Here is a 14,483-nt window from a genome sequence, read left to right as displayed (position 1 = left end):
ATAGTATCCCATTGTTCAAATCAATATTACCGGATATTTTTCTCGCCTTGGCAACTAGACTGCTACCCAATCATTTATAATATATGTGGGCCATAACGACACAGCGGAGGGGGGGGGGGGAGCACTCACCAGTTATTATGTACTTTTGAACGAGTGACGTATGTAATGTGAAGTTGTTTGCATTAGAAACATGCACATTGGAGAGAATGTTGGCATATCTCTATGCCACTTTCATGTATTATGGCTGACAGTTTTTTGGATATTTTACTTTTGGAAATTGTACATGATGTAAGCACACTGCAAGCTAAAATGACTGCTCACCCTGATTTAGTCTAAGTACACTATCTAGCACTTATTAAAATTGGTAAAATGAATTTTGTGCAACTAGACAATACCAGCTTCTAAAAGTGCAATGGATGAATTACCAAATATATAAAATGTAAAAAATAAATTTATCGTATACTCTTCTTTTTATTTTTTTTATTTTGTTATTTTTTATTTTTTTTAATTATTATTATTTTTTTACAATTTACCTCTGAAGTCCAGGAAGTGAAAAATGACTAAGTAGAGCTAGCAATTGTTTGAAAAATACACATCTGATATAAGGCCAAGCTGTATACTCTATAACCCACATTACACCATCAATCATACAACAAAATAAAGGAATTTAAGGTTCCTGGAACAATACCTATAATATAAAAGGTCTTTTTTTAATACCCAGTATAACCATGAAAAAATATGTGAAAAGTAATTTTCTTTCAAATTCTATGCGAAATACGAAATTATAAAGAGCCATCATACTGACTATCGCTCTGCCATTTCCGTCAGGTCCTAGCCTGGTTCCCGGACAAAATGCAGTTTCAAGTACGATAGGGGATTAATGTTAAAAATGGGTATATCAAAATTACGAATTTATCATTGTGGGCCACTTTACGGACAATGGGACTTCTGTGTTAAACGAGAGGGTTGTATCCTGGGGACAATGGAAGTTTAACATGGGGAAATTTAACATGGAGTGAATGGGGAATTGAACATTGCGACAAGGCATTGGGATACTTTAGCGACAAGGGGACCTTAATGTTAAAAAGGGGTGTATCCACTTTGGCGACAATGGGAATTTAACATGAGGAAATTTATACCCACTCTAGGGACAATGTGAATTTAGCACTGCTTGGGCCTGTATACGGACAAGGGAAATTGAATGGATTGGGTCTGTACATGGTCAAGGAAAAGCTTAACATAGGTTGGGTCTGTATACGGACAAGGGAAATTGAATGGATTGGGTCTGTATAGGGACAAGGCGAATTGAACATAGGGATGTATAGTGAAAATGGATTGGGACTGTATAGGGACAAGGGGAAATGAACAGAGGGATGTAGAGTGACAATGGATTGGGACTGTCTAGCGACAATGGGAATTTAACATGGGGAATACAGGACCGGCACTTTGGGGACAATGGAACTTTAACATCGGAATATTGGGCCTGTATAGCGACAGAACATATTGGGTTTGTGTAGGGATAATAGGAACGATGACGTCACGGTACTGGACATTGGCAACAATGTCCGCCAGGCGTTATATAAAGTTATGTCCCGTCCCGCCAAGTGTTATAGCTTTTCATGGCGATTTACGAACAATGGGAATTACCATTACAGAACACCCTGGGACGATTCATGGACAAGATTTATACGGACAACAGGTTGGGCCTGTATAGCGACAAAAATATTGGGTCTGTATAGAGACAGTAGGAATGGAACAGATGGGGTGACAGTGTTGCAATTGGCTAACCTCAATCGGGCAAAACAGTGACAGCGGGGAAAAAAATCTATAACGCCTGGCGGGGCGGGACATTTAACTTCATAGACATAGAATCACCTAGCAAACAATCCATAGTGATGAGACTGCTAATCTACAATACATTTTTATACAAAACAACACACTCATACTAACAAAATCCACGTTATTTACTATCAATACATTGTGGAGAAGGACATTTTTATGATCTAAAAAAAAAACACCATTACCTACAATCACCTCAGCAAAAGAGTTAGTAGTTATTATCATACCACTCCACATTCACAGAAAACAAACACATTGAGCAGGGACAAGGGCTTTTATTTGTTAAGGAAAAAAACAAACACATACAATCGTACGCGCGCACACAAACAAAATATATACACACACGCAAACACAATAAATACACACACAAACAACGAACGCGTGCATACAAAAACACATACATACATACACTATTTTGTTAAGGGATAAGCTTTTGTTAAGAGAAGAAAACAAATACACATACACACATACAAACACGCACACAAGAAAATACAGACATACATACACACATAGAAACTTTTTTGTAAGGGATAAGATTTTTGTTAAAGGAAGAAAACACACACATACACACACACGTTTTTGTTAAGGGATAAGCTTTTGTTAAGGGAAAGAAATAAACACACAATCACGTACAAAAGTACATGCACACACAAACAAAATACAAACACAAACAAAATATACACACACAAACGGACGCGTGCATACAAAAACCCATACATACACACACACACACACTCTATTTTGTGTACGGGACAAGGGATTTGTTGTTAAGGAAAAAACAAAACTACACACACACACACTATTTTTTAACGTTTAGGAATAAGTGTTTTTTGTTAAGATAAAAAAACAAGCACACAAAAAACGTACGTGCGCACAAATACATAAAAGCAAACACACATACACATACATATACACACAAACGTACGCTCGCACACAGACACACACAAATGCACGTATACACCCAAACGTACGCACGCACACGTACACAAACAAAAATGCACAAAAACAAAATACACAGACATAAACCAACGCGTGCATACAAAACACATACATACATACACACACATTATTTGTGTGTGTTTAGGGACAAATTTCCATGTGAAACTATTGATTAATCGATATAACATTTGTTTTGCTCGTCATCAACTGTGATCTTAGTGTGTTTATTCTGAGATATCAGATTGTAAGATTATCAGTAACATCAGAAAGCGAATCTGCAAACCAAGCAAGCTTACTAAAATATCTGAATTCTCCTTGCGAACCAGAGACAACTTGATCTTATTTTTGCTTTTGAAATATGTTCTATATTTATCATTGTCAAGCATAATTGTCATATGCTTACCTCAGAAAAGAATTCTTTTCATCTTTAACGTAGTATCTTCTACTTTTATATCTTCCACATTTCATATTTTACCCAAAATAAATTACTATCCTTATTTTTGAAATTCACAAAAGATTTACTGAATACTGTTTTACATATTTTACAATATCAGTTTTAACATAATAAAGTTCTTGCCTCTGAGATAAGCTCGAAGTTGATTAACAATTTTATTAAAAGTCACTATTGCTATTTTACATAAAGTATTTTTGTTCTCATATTTTGGCCCAATCTTTGTATTTATTGCTGATAATATAACACCTGCCCGTGATATTATCAGGAGTAATGGATTTGCGGTTCCGCCCACTGATGCAATTCCTGATGATGTTAGTATTATTAGAATGTAGTTCAGCATGCCTATTATTTTACTGTAATATTTCCTCGCTCATCTGACGCAGTAGAGTTTTTTATGATAATGTTTGTAGCATTTGATGATCTCATCCCTATCATTGTCTGACAGACCTGATGAGATATTATTAAAATCAATAATTTCTTTTATTGTCATTATGAAACTGTTTCAGTAATTATTTCAACTGACGTGTGAAGGTATTTTCGGCAGCAGCCTTATCAACCAGAGCACTAAATTTACTATTAACAGGATCAGCAAGAAAACCTCTGTACGTTAGCAAGACTATGGCAAATATTAGAAAGCGAGTCAATATTGAGATCGTTAATAACTTGGAACGTCGTTATAAACTTGTTGCATCTGATGATTTTGTTAGTATGAAAATATTTAGTGAATATCTAGTAGCCATCAATAAAAGAAATACAATCTTGAAGTTGAACAAACCCGTTTTATGTCAGTATGGCAGTACTTGAGTCATCAAAGAAGTTAATGTACTGGTTGTTCTATGATATTGTTACGGTTAAGTGGCCTGATGCAGAGCTGTTATTTACAGACAATGACTCGTTAATGTACAAGATAGAATCTGATGATATCTATCACGAGTTTTACGACAGCCGAGAATTATTTGATCTTTCAGATTATACCCACAAATAGTTGGTTTCTTTGTGACAATAAGTAAACGTTATAGGAAAGTTTAAGGATTAAACAAATTTTGTCCTATCGTAGAGTTCATCGGATTGTAAAGTAAAATGTACTGTCTAAAATTAGCTGATAACAAAGGTAAGAAACGAGCCAATGGAATTAAAAGAAATGTAGTCGGTAAGGTGATAGGATTCGATAATTATAAAGCTGCGCTAGACAGATTTTTTGGTTTTGTTTAGATGATGACAATAAGATCAAATTATCATAAAATTATGACTGGTGTTATCATAAAACCAGTGGATCTGCTGGGTGGCATTGACATGTAACGCCACGGTTAAAGACATCCCCCTTCTGTGTCAAGGTTGCTTAGCACATAGCTGTTTCCGCCAGACACAGCATCGCCACTGGATACCGCTGTCCGTTTGCCTCTGAAAAGACAACACAAATAACCTCTTGTTACCGCATGTCAAACTAATGTAGATGAGACATATGACAATATAATTTAATTACCGTGAAATGATACCTTCTCAATGTTTTACACATTCAAATAAATAAAGATAATTTACCATTCATTCTACACGTATTGATCATCATAATAAATAAAGCGAAGCTAAGCTTATTATTATGTGACTAGAAGACTGTTTCTTATTTGACATTTAATTGCTTTTACGCAGTAGGAAAAACCTGAGAACACCAGCTTCTTCTTTCGACGGGTGCTTCCTTCTTCAGTGACCTCGAATGTGACCTCCGTTGCTCTTTCGATGATGGTGTTGGTAAGTGCTGGTTCACCTAGAGACCCATCAACAGGTGTACATGCACGCAGACATACTTTCAACATGAAAACACAATAATGTGGGTTATTAACCTAGTATGGGAAAATAATCCTGTAATACTAAGAAAAATGATCCATATCAAAGTAGTTATTTCAATTATTTCAAACTTTTTCTGATATTATACCTTGTATGAATATCTTTAATATTGAAGTACACTATTGGACTATTATCTATTCACATATCATACTTTCAATTATTGTTACCTGTCTTCGATTACGGTGGTGTTTACAGGGCCATCTAGTGTAATGTCGAAGGCGTCATCAGCGATAGAGGCGTCATCTGCGATGGAGGAGTCATCTGTGACAGAGACAGCTGTGATGTCACGGGCTGCTGATGATCCGTCAGGATTAAATGCGTTGTTGACGAGAAAGTACCATTTGTGTCCGCGTTAATGACGTACGTGACGTTCAAATTCACTGCAGTGCTGTCAACATCAGCTCTAGATGGTGGATCAAAGGTGGATGTAGCGTCAGCGGCTGATGAGGCGACGGAAAGTTTAGGTTGAGTGTCACAGATGGTAGATTTTATGCTGAGTGTATGTGTGTCGGGTTTAATCCATAAGTGAGGCCGAGAATGTGAAATCTCCATGCGAAGCTGAAGAAACAGCAGAAGAACGGTGCTCATTCTGAGGGGAAAATAGTAAAATATATCAATGGTATGTCGAAGATATTTTATTGGGATTGAAGAATGTATGGACTATATATTTTAAGTACCTTTAAATAATTTATCATATAGCTGTAGCCTTTTAAACCTGTGCATTAAAACCTTCCTTAAACTTGGTCTTACCTATTCGGCCACATCAGTTTCTTCCGCCTCCAATACGGGAATCCATTCAACACAGCTACAACATACGAAAGATATGCCTTTTCCCAATGTTCACAGCGGTTGTGTATGTGACTTTATTATATGCTCATTTTTCCCCCGTTAACTTTACATTGTCAGAATCGTGCAGTATTACCCGATACTGGCGCGCGGGTTCTGTATCGGGTAATACTGCACGATTCTGACAATGTAAAGTTAACGGGAAAAAATGAGCATATTATAAGAATTGTTTTTGCATCTTCGTATTTATTATGAGAAAATACCTACATTTTGTGTGTGTTCTGTTGTTGTCTTGTTTGTTTTTTTGGGGGTTTTTTGGGTTTTTTTGTAATGTAATAAAACTCTTTCAATAAATAAATGAATAAATAAGGTAAGTACACCAATTAAAAAAGCCATTGATATAGAAAAAGTTTTCAGTCAGTCAGAACAACAACAACAACAACAACAAAGATGTGACGTATAAGGAAACAATCAATATATGTGACAGTAATGGTTCGCTTGCTTTGCTTTTTAACGGGTATCCGGATATCAGATTATTTGGATTTTATATGAGACTACATGTCCACAGATTACCATCATATCTTAGTTGTATCCCTTGATTTGTAGGCTCGTACACTTTTGTTTCTTCAGAATGACTCCAGTGATTTTTCTTGGATTTTAAGTAGAATTTATTGGTAACGTAATGTTCATGAGATCACAGCTGATTTTGTCAGCATTCTACGTCTTCAGTTGACTAATAACTGGTTTCGCTTAATAAACATCTCCTGTTTCTGTTACAAGAAAACGCCTTCTTTATACACCTAGTTTGAATTTGGTTTTAATTAGCTTATATCAATTATTGCATGCATCAATCAAATAGATTTATTTGCTTATTGTTTTACAATATTTATATAAGTCATTTAAGATATCTAATATGTACTGTTGACCCATAATAATGGTTGGGATACAAAGCATCAATTGCGTCAACAGTTGATTAAATATTTATTTATAGTGGAGGACAATCGAAACATAATTCACAAGGAGATATGGCATTCTGTAAAATTCTTATTTAAATACAGTGGTTCCTCCGAATTCTCTGTTATACATGACTAAAGAAACCTTGCTATTTTTAAAAAATAAAGAAATAGTGTACGATATGGTGCGAGTTCGAAAATCGTACCATTAAACAAGCCATGGTCAGCTACCTTGATGTATCATTGAACAGGGCACTTTACTTCAACAACCCCGGCACTAAATACCATACTTCAGTCGCTGTGTAAGTGAAAACCAAAACTATTAGGTTGTAATTTGGAATTAAATAAAGATTTGTTTCTGTAGATTTAACTCTATAGCTGACTCCATCTTGGAAATAAAGGAAATTGTCATCGGCAGTTATGACAATGTTGGGCACGAATGTCGCCTTAAAATAAATCCTATAAAGTCTACACCAGTTAATGCACGATTATAAATTATTCAAAATTGTAAGCGGCATTTGTGTTCGCAATATACGCAAAATATGCCTAAAATTATGTATTAATTATTTGCTCAGCTAGTTAAAATTATACCAAGAACATTCAAGAACAATCAGTGACAGTGCTCTAACTTGCTCCTTGCAGCAGCTGGTGCAGAATCTCTGGTCGTTTTAATCTTAGATACCAAGCGGTTTTGTGGTAGGAATTCAGGATCGACACACCCGGATACAGCAAAACAGTAAAATATAACTGGATAAATCAAAACGGGTGTTTTAAAAAGTAAGTCTGGCCATGCTAATTTTTTAGTCTGCAACCTTCTAAAAATGTCAACACTTTTTATTTCTCTCTCTCCCTATCTCTCTCTCTCTCTCTCTCTCTCTCTCTCTCTCTCTCTCTCTCATTGTTTCATACTTGCGGTCAGAATATTAGCTGTGTGTATCGTCACTTCATTTTGCATTTGTTCCGAATATTCGTATTTGATTTCGTTGATTAAAACAGCAACTACTGTATTTTTTTCCGTTTTAATCATCGTGAATGTGAATGATTTGATGATCAAACGATTTTACAGCAATATTTTGATCATGGGCTCGACATACATGTTGATTCTAACTGATTTCACTTTGAACATCCGTGACGAATCGTATACTGTTGGGGCCTATAAGCAATGTATATTCTATTTCTCCCTTTCAACAGTTTTCTCGTTAAGTCAACCTATTTATCATTTTTATCATCAATAGTTTGGAATGGAAAAGCAAAAGAACACTAACTCATTAGTCAGTCACTTAAATTCTTTATACTCGTACTGCATCATCAGGACATTTATTGATCACAAAGAACTTGCACCTAAGAGTTTAGACACAGATTTGTCAGTACATAAAACTTTCACCCAACAGTTTAGACACAGATGTGTCATCGCATATCTTAGCGGATCGCTGTTATTTGCTGATCATTTCTACTAATTGCTTCATATTGGACTACACTGTCAGCAGGTCCATGCCGATTGTACTTGGGTAAATGTTATTTAACTTGTTCAATACACCTTTTGTTAACAATAATCCTAATAACTGGTTATCTGTACACACACACACACACACACACACACACACACATGCGCATATATATATATATATATATATATATATATATATATATATATATATATATATATATATATATATATATATATATATATATACACACCTCTGAGCATACCTGTCTATAAATGTGAGATCTATGGATATGTGTTAGGTAGGGGATTGTATGTTTCTCCATATATCTACATCTCCCTTAGTCCATATCTATATTTTGTTATCGACTAATGCAAATAGACATAAAAAAGAAATATTGAAAATGCCTATACCTTTCAGTCTCTCTCTCTCTCTCTCTCTTCTATGTAACAACAGCAACCTATGTATTTAGCGGAGACACTAAGTGAATTACCTGTTTTGATTAAGTGTAAAAATGATACTATCGTGTCCCTCGATAGCAAAACTGAGCAGGCTTCACAATTATTAATGAATTAAATTCGCTATTTCAAACACCGGACCTATGTATTTTTGTCAAATAATACAAACTATATATAAAAAGCAACAATGAAGCAAACGTTTAGCAATAATGATAATTTCTTCCTCCAAGACATATTTGTCTGTGTTTTTAGTTGTGGGATTTATATTTGAAAGAAACTGTGTTTGTCTGTAAAAGTGTTTGTTATTAGGCATCTATTTGTCTTCACATCCACTGCGTTAAATTTTACAAAGTCCGCGACTATATTTCGTATTCAGTTTTACAAAATAGACATAAGACAATCTCTCTTTCTTTCTAAATCGCGCAATGACAAGTATGGATTTAGCAAAATCACTGATTACACTATCGGAGAAAATGCTACAATGTCCTAATGCGTTCCGTGACGACGTAATCGAGCAGACAAACTTATCAGTGAATTTAATTTGCTGTTTTAAGAATCGCACCAAGAATTTCCCAAAACAACCGAGAACATATCAAAATGCTACTACTGGTCAACATATGCATTAATGAAATTTTCAACCCTCTATGATAATTTAATATTATGTTGCGGTATGGTTCTTTGTGGCAATCTAACAGTATAGGTCACTACGTCACGCTTAGACAATTTAACATTACGGATGAATCCAATGGGGCCAAATGATAATTTAACTTGGAAATAAAATATTATAGACAGTCAGACAAAACACATACCTAATAACAGAGAGACACTTTAGCAGAAAAAATATCCTTATAATAAAACACCATACCCTTACAAATTAAACAATGTCTACGATAGCGAATTCGTACGCAAGACAATGTAATTCCCCAGTTTAAATTTCCATATAGCCTCAAACAATGTTAAATATCTCTAAGACATATACCAGCCCAATTTGTTAGATTTCCATTTGACGCAATATTAGCCCATCACATTATATTTACATTGAACCGCGAATGAACCGTAATGTTACATTTGTATAGGGCCGAACACCAGTCTCCAGTGTTGAAAGTGAACTGAACGCCATACCAGCCAATAACGATAAATTTACCTTAGTCCACATCAGCCCACAAAACCCATAGCGTACCATACTGGCCTCATATACTATTACCCCATTTGTTAAAGAATAGCGGCCCCCAACTGCAGGTCGCGACCCGAACTAGGGTTGCTGGGGGTCCTCACTAGGTTTGCGGAGGGTCATTAGAGCATTTTTTGCTGAGTTTGTATGGTGAAAAGTGCCAGAAAAGGTTGGGACAAACTAGATGGCCAGTTGAGGGTCGCGGCAAAGAAAGGTTGGAAACCATTACTAAAGAACTCATCTCTTTTCGACTAAACTACCTATGAATGTAAATAAATTCCATCTTCTTCCCATCCCCCTCTCAGTCTCCGTTGCCTCCTCAATGCGGCATTTTCCTTCTTTCTTTTGTTTACTTCTTCATTTACATTATCAAAAATATAAAACAATTCTTTACTTTGCTCCCAAATTTTGTCCTAGGTATAATTTATTATTTTATTTTCCTATTACAGAGTGATCCATCAACAGTCTATTCTCAAAAGTCTCTAATATATTTTGTATACCTAGGAAAATGCACACTTTGCATAGATTCCATAAACAATTGTTTTAAAAAAAATGGATACAGCTTCAAAAATGTCAAAATATGCATACATTTAATTAAATGAAACAAAGTAATCGTGCATAAATTGCGATTTGGATTTGAGTTAAATATGAAAAAAACAACTGAGTCTGAACCTATTATATTGATATTCACCGACTTATAATAGAGAAAGGAGCTAATGCACGCGCGCGCGCGCACACACACACACACACACACACACACACACACGAGCATATTTGTTTTCGGAAGGTGATTGTTTGTTTCTCCATTTGGCTACATCTGTCTTAGTCCATATTTATATTTTCTTATCACATATAGCATTTCTGTTTACCGCACATGCCAACACGTATTCACACAGACATTTAATCATTTTACTTCCTTTCGAGTTCGTAATTTAGAAGATGAGCTCTTTGTAAATCGAAATTTGTTGTACAAACATGAAGCAAACGAAATCAAACATATCATTTTTTATTTATTTACCTCTTAAATACAATTTATTGCTTTACTTTTATTTTGTTTTATTATCATCTTTTAAAGCTACTTATTACAGTCTCTGTCAGTTTTATTTTGCCTCATTAAATATTTACTACCTCTTTCCGTCTCTTTTCACCTCAGTGGGACATCATTTGACTTTTGCATGTATCTTTTAGGTTTAGTTTCTGCTACCTCTATGTCGTCGTTTTTTGATCTCATTCGTTTCTTTTTCGTCTCTTTTCGCGTTGTTTGATAGCTTTTAGCCTTTAAATGTATATAACACTATTTTTAACGTACATATCGCTTTTATTTTTCATATCATTTGGCCTCGTTCTGTTCTTTTGGTATCATTGGATCCCCCGTTGCCTTTATCTATTATGTCTTATGTGGCATTTTTCATTACTCCTGTGCTATCAAACGTTCCTTTAATTGTCTATAATTCCACTTTTCGGCTAAGTTCTTTGCGACTTTTTATATCCCTTTTCGCTTAAATGCATGTCTCTCTTATCCCTTTTTGACTCATATAATTATCGTAGTTCATTATCTTTAAGTCGCTTTTCGCCCATTTGCACCACTTTTAGATGTAAAGGTTCCAGAGAGGGCAAATGAAAACCATTTTAAACCTAGTTCACGCAGTTTCTCAGCGTGTTTCGTGTTATCACGATGTAGATACGCTGTTAGTCGAAAACTGCAGTGAGGATGTAATCGATAGGCCTATCGTTTATTCGTTTATTAGAGCAATACAATAAAAGATGGGCCTTCGGTTCTGATTACTTGGTCTTATCCATTACCATTTAGTTAGGCAGTACTTGCCCTCGTCGCACCCTGCTCTGATGTTCTGGCATAATTGTTGTTTGTGAAAAAGATGACTGTTCCGCACATGTCCACGTGAGGCGCAGGAATGGACCATGTCTTATTGACAATTCTCCGCTCTTTGGTGTAGAAGGATGTATTCACATTGAACAGATAAAGTTTTTCAAAATGAAAATAGTGAACGCTTTGCAATAGTGGATGGGTAAGTATTGCATAATTCAAATTAGTTTACCCCACCAAGGGGTTTCAAGGGTTGCCATCGCCGGAGGCGGTTGTGGGAGATAAGCACCCACTTCCCTTGGAAATCTCCCAATGGCTTGCGTCATTTAGAGCCTCTGACAACCAAATCCAGCTCCAGGCCTTCACGAGTAGCGGAACCTGTTTAAACTGACTGGAGAAGGGATGACAGGCGAGCTTCTGGCGCCTCAAAACCAGATGCTTCGGGCAGATGGGGCTCGTTAACCTTGGGTGGTCGCCCATCTAGAAGGTAAACTCCGATTTCAAACCTTCGCTGCCTTGCGACTATACCCTCTCATGGGAAAGGCTAAGGGAGTACCCCCAACAGAAAATCCGGAGACGGAGTCCCTAAGGCGACTTGGCATTGATTTCAGTGTCATCTCGGCAACTCCTGCGACGCAGCTGGTGCCATGACGTATCGGCTTGTCCTTTCCCTTGGATCCATCAACTGCGTGGAGAGGGGGGATCATCTGTATGGGCAACAGTTGATTCTGAATATCACCCTGCCCAGGCTTGCGCCCTGGAGAGGACACTCCAGCTACGCTCCATAGCGTCGACACAACACGGGAAACAGCAGTTTACCGGTTATAAGTCACCGCTCGATTGGCGTAGAGCCAGACGCCAGGGGTTGCTTCTGACGGTGGGAGAGACCAACATGTTTCACTGGACAGCTACCGCCCGCCTCAAACTGGGCAGCCCCCAGCCAGAAAGGTGCCGTCCCGCCTCAGTTCGCCTGCCTTGCTGGGTGCTTAAGGCTTAAGGTACGCGAGTACCTGACAAGCGGACTGCAACTACTGCACCAAGAAATAACAAAATAAAAATAAAAAAGAAGACTTCAATCCTCAAGCTAAGTACCTGGAATGTCCGGACCATGCTGACTGGGCTTTCACATGATCTCCAGACAATCAGTGATGTTCGTAAGACTTCAGTCATCAACGACGAACTTGCTAGGCTCCAGGTTGACATCGCCTCATTACAGGAGACACGACTACCAGATTATGGGTCCCTCAGAGAAAAGAACTACACATTCTTCTGGCAAGGAAAAAGTGCAGATGAAGCCAAAGAGTTTGGTGTTGGATTCGCTGTCAGGAACACTCTGCTGGGAATGTAGAACCCTGCCAACAAGGAAATGAAAGACTGCTATCTCTCCGCTTCCACACCACAAACGGGCCTGTCAACCTGATCAGTGTTTACACTCCCACACTAAGATCCGCCACAGATACCAAGGATGAGTTTTATGATGAGCTAAACTCGCTCATCGACAAAATTCCCAAGGAAGAGAACTTGATTTTGCTGGGCGACTTCAATGCTAGGGTGGGTGCCGATCATGACTCTTGGCCCTCCTGTCTTGGCAAGTTCGGCGTTGGGAAGATGAATGAGAATGGACAGCGCCATCTAGAGATGTGCTTGTACCACGAACTCAGCATCACCAATTCATTCTTTCAGACAAAGCCACAGCACAAAGTGTCTTGGAGGCATCCCCGGTCTAAACACTGGCACCAGCTGTACTTGATCATCACAAGACGGTCAGCCATGAAGGGTGTACTTCTTACCCGTACCTTCCACAGTGCTGACTGCGACACCGACCACTCGCTGGTGTGCTGCAGAATGAAGCTTCAGCCAAAGAAGATCCACCGCTCTAGGCAAGAGGGTCAACCACGCATTGATGTGAGCAAGACATCATATCCAGACAAGGTTGAGGAATTCACATATGCTCTTTCCAAGACGTTTGACTCAGAACCCCCCAACGGCAGTGCCAAAGAAAGATGGGATTACATCAGAGAGACTGTATACAGCACGGCCACACGGATCTTTGGTAAGAAGCAATCAAAGAACAATGACTGGTTTGAGGCTAACTCTGCCACACTCATGCCAGCCATAGAAGAGCGTCGCAGTGCTCACCTGCAATACAAGCGATCCCCCTGTCAGAAGACACTACAGGCATAGAGGTCTACCAGAAGCAAAGTGCAGAGATTAGCACGGCAGTGTGCAAATGAATACTGGCTTCAGCTCTCTCAGAGTATCCAGTCAGCAGCAGATATAGGAAACATCAGAGGCATCTACGATGGCATAAAGAAAGCAATGGGTCCTACGAAGAAACTGACAGCACCACTGAAGTCTGCCACAGATGATACCATCCACAACAAGGGCAAGCAGATGGAGCGTTGGGTGGAATACTACTCTGAACTGTACTCCAAAGAGAACCACGTGACCAATGAGGCCCTCAACGCCATTGAAAACCTCCCTCTCATGGCCGAACTGGATGAGAAACCTACTGTAGATGAACTAAAGAAGGCCTTAGAGAAACTGCCGCCAGGTAAAGCCCCAGGGAAGGATGGCATCACAGCAGAACTCATCAAGTGTGGATGTAGCGTGCTGCTCACACACCTGCACGACCTCCTCTGCTAGTGCTGGGACGAGGGTGCAGTGCCTTAGGACATGAGAGATACTAACATCATAACCCTGTACAAGAACAAGGGCGACAGAAGCGACTGCAACAACTACAGGGGCATATCACTTCTCAGCATCGTGGG

The sequence above is a fragment of the Sinohyriopsis cumingii genome, chromosome 6, assembly GCF_028554795.1.
Source record: "Sinohyriopsis cumingii isolate HCF-2022 chromosome 6, ASM2855479v2, whole genome shotgun sequence".
In the NCBI taxonomy this organism is placed as follows: domain Eukaryota; kingdom Metazoa; phylum Mollusca; class Bivalvia; order Unionida; family Unionidae; genus Sinohyriopsis; species Sinohyriopsis cumingii.
The sequence above is the reverse complement of the archived record's forward strand: the minus strand, read 5'-3'. Positions refer to the sequence as shown.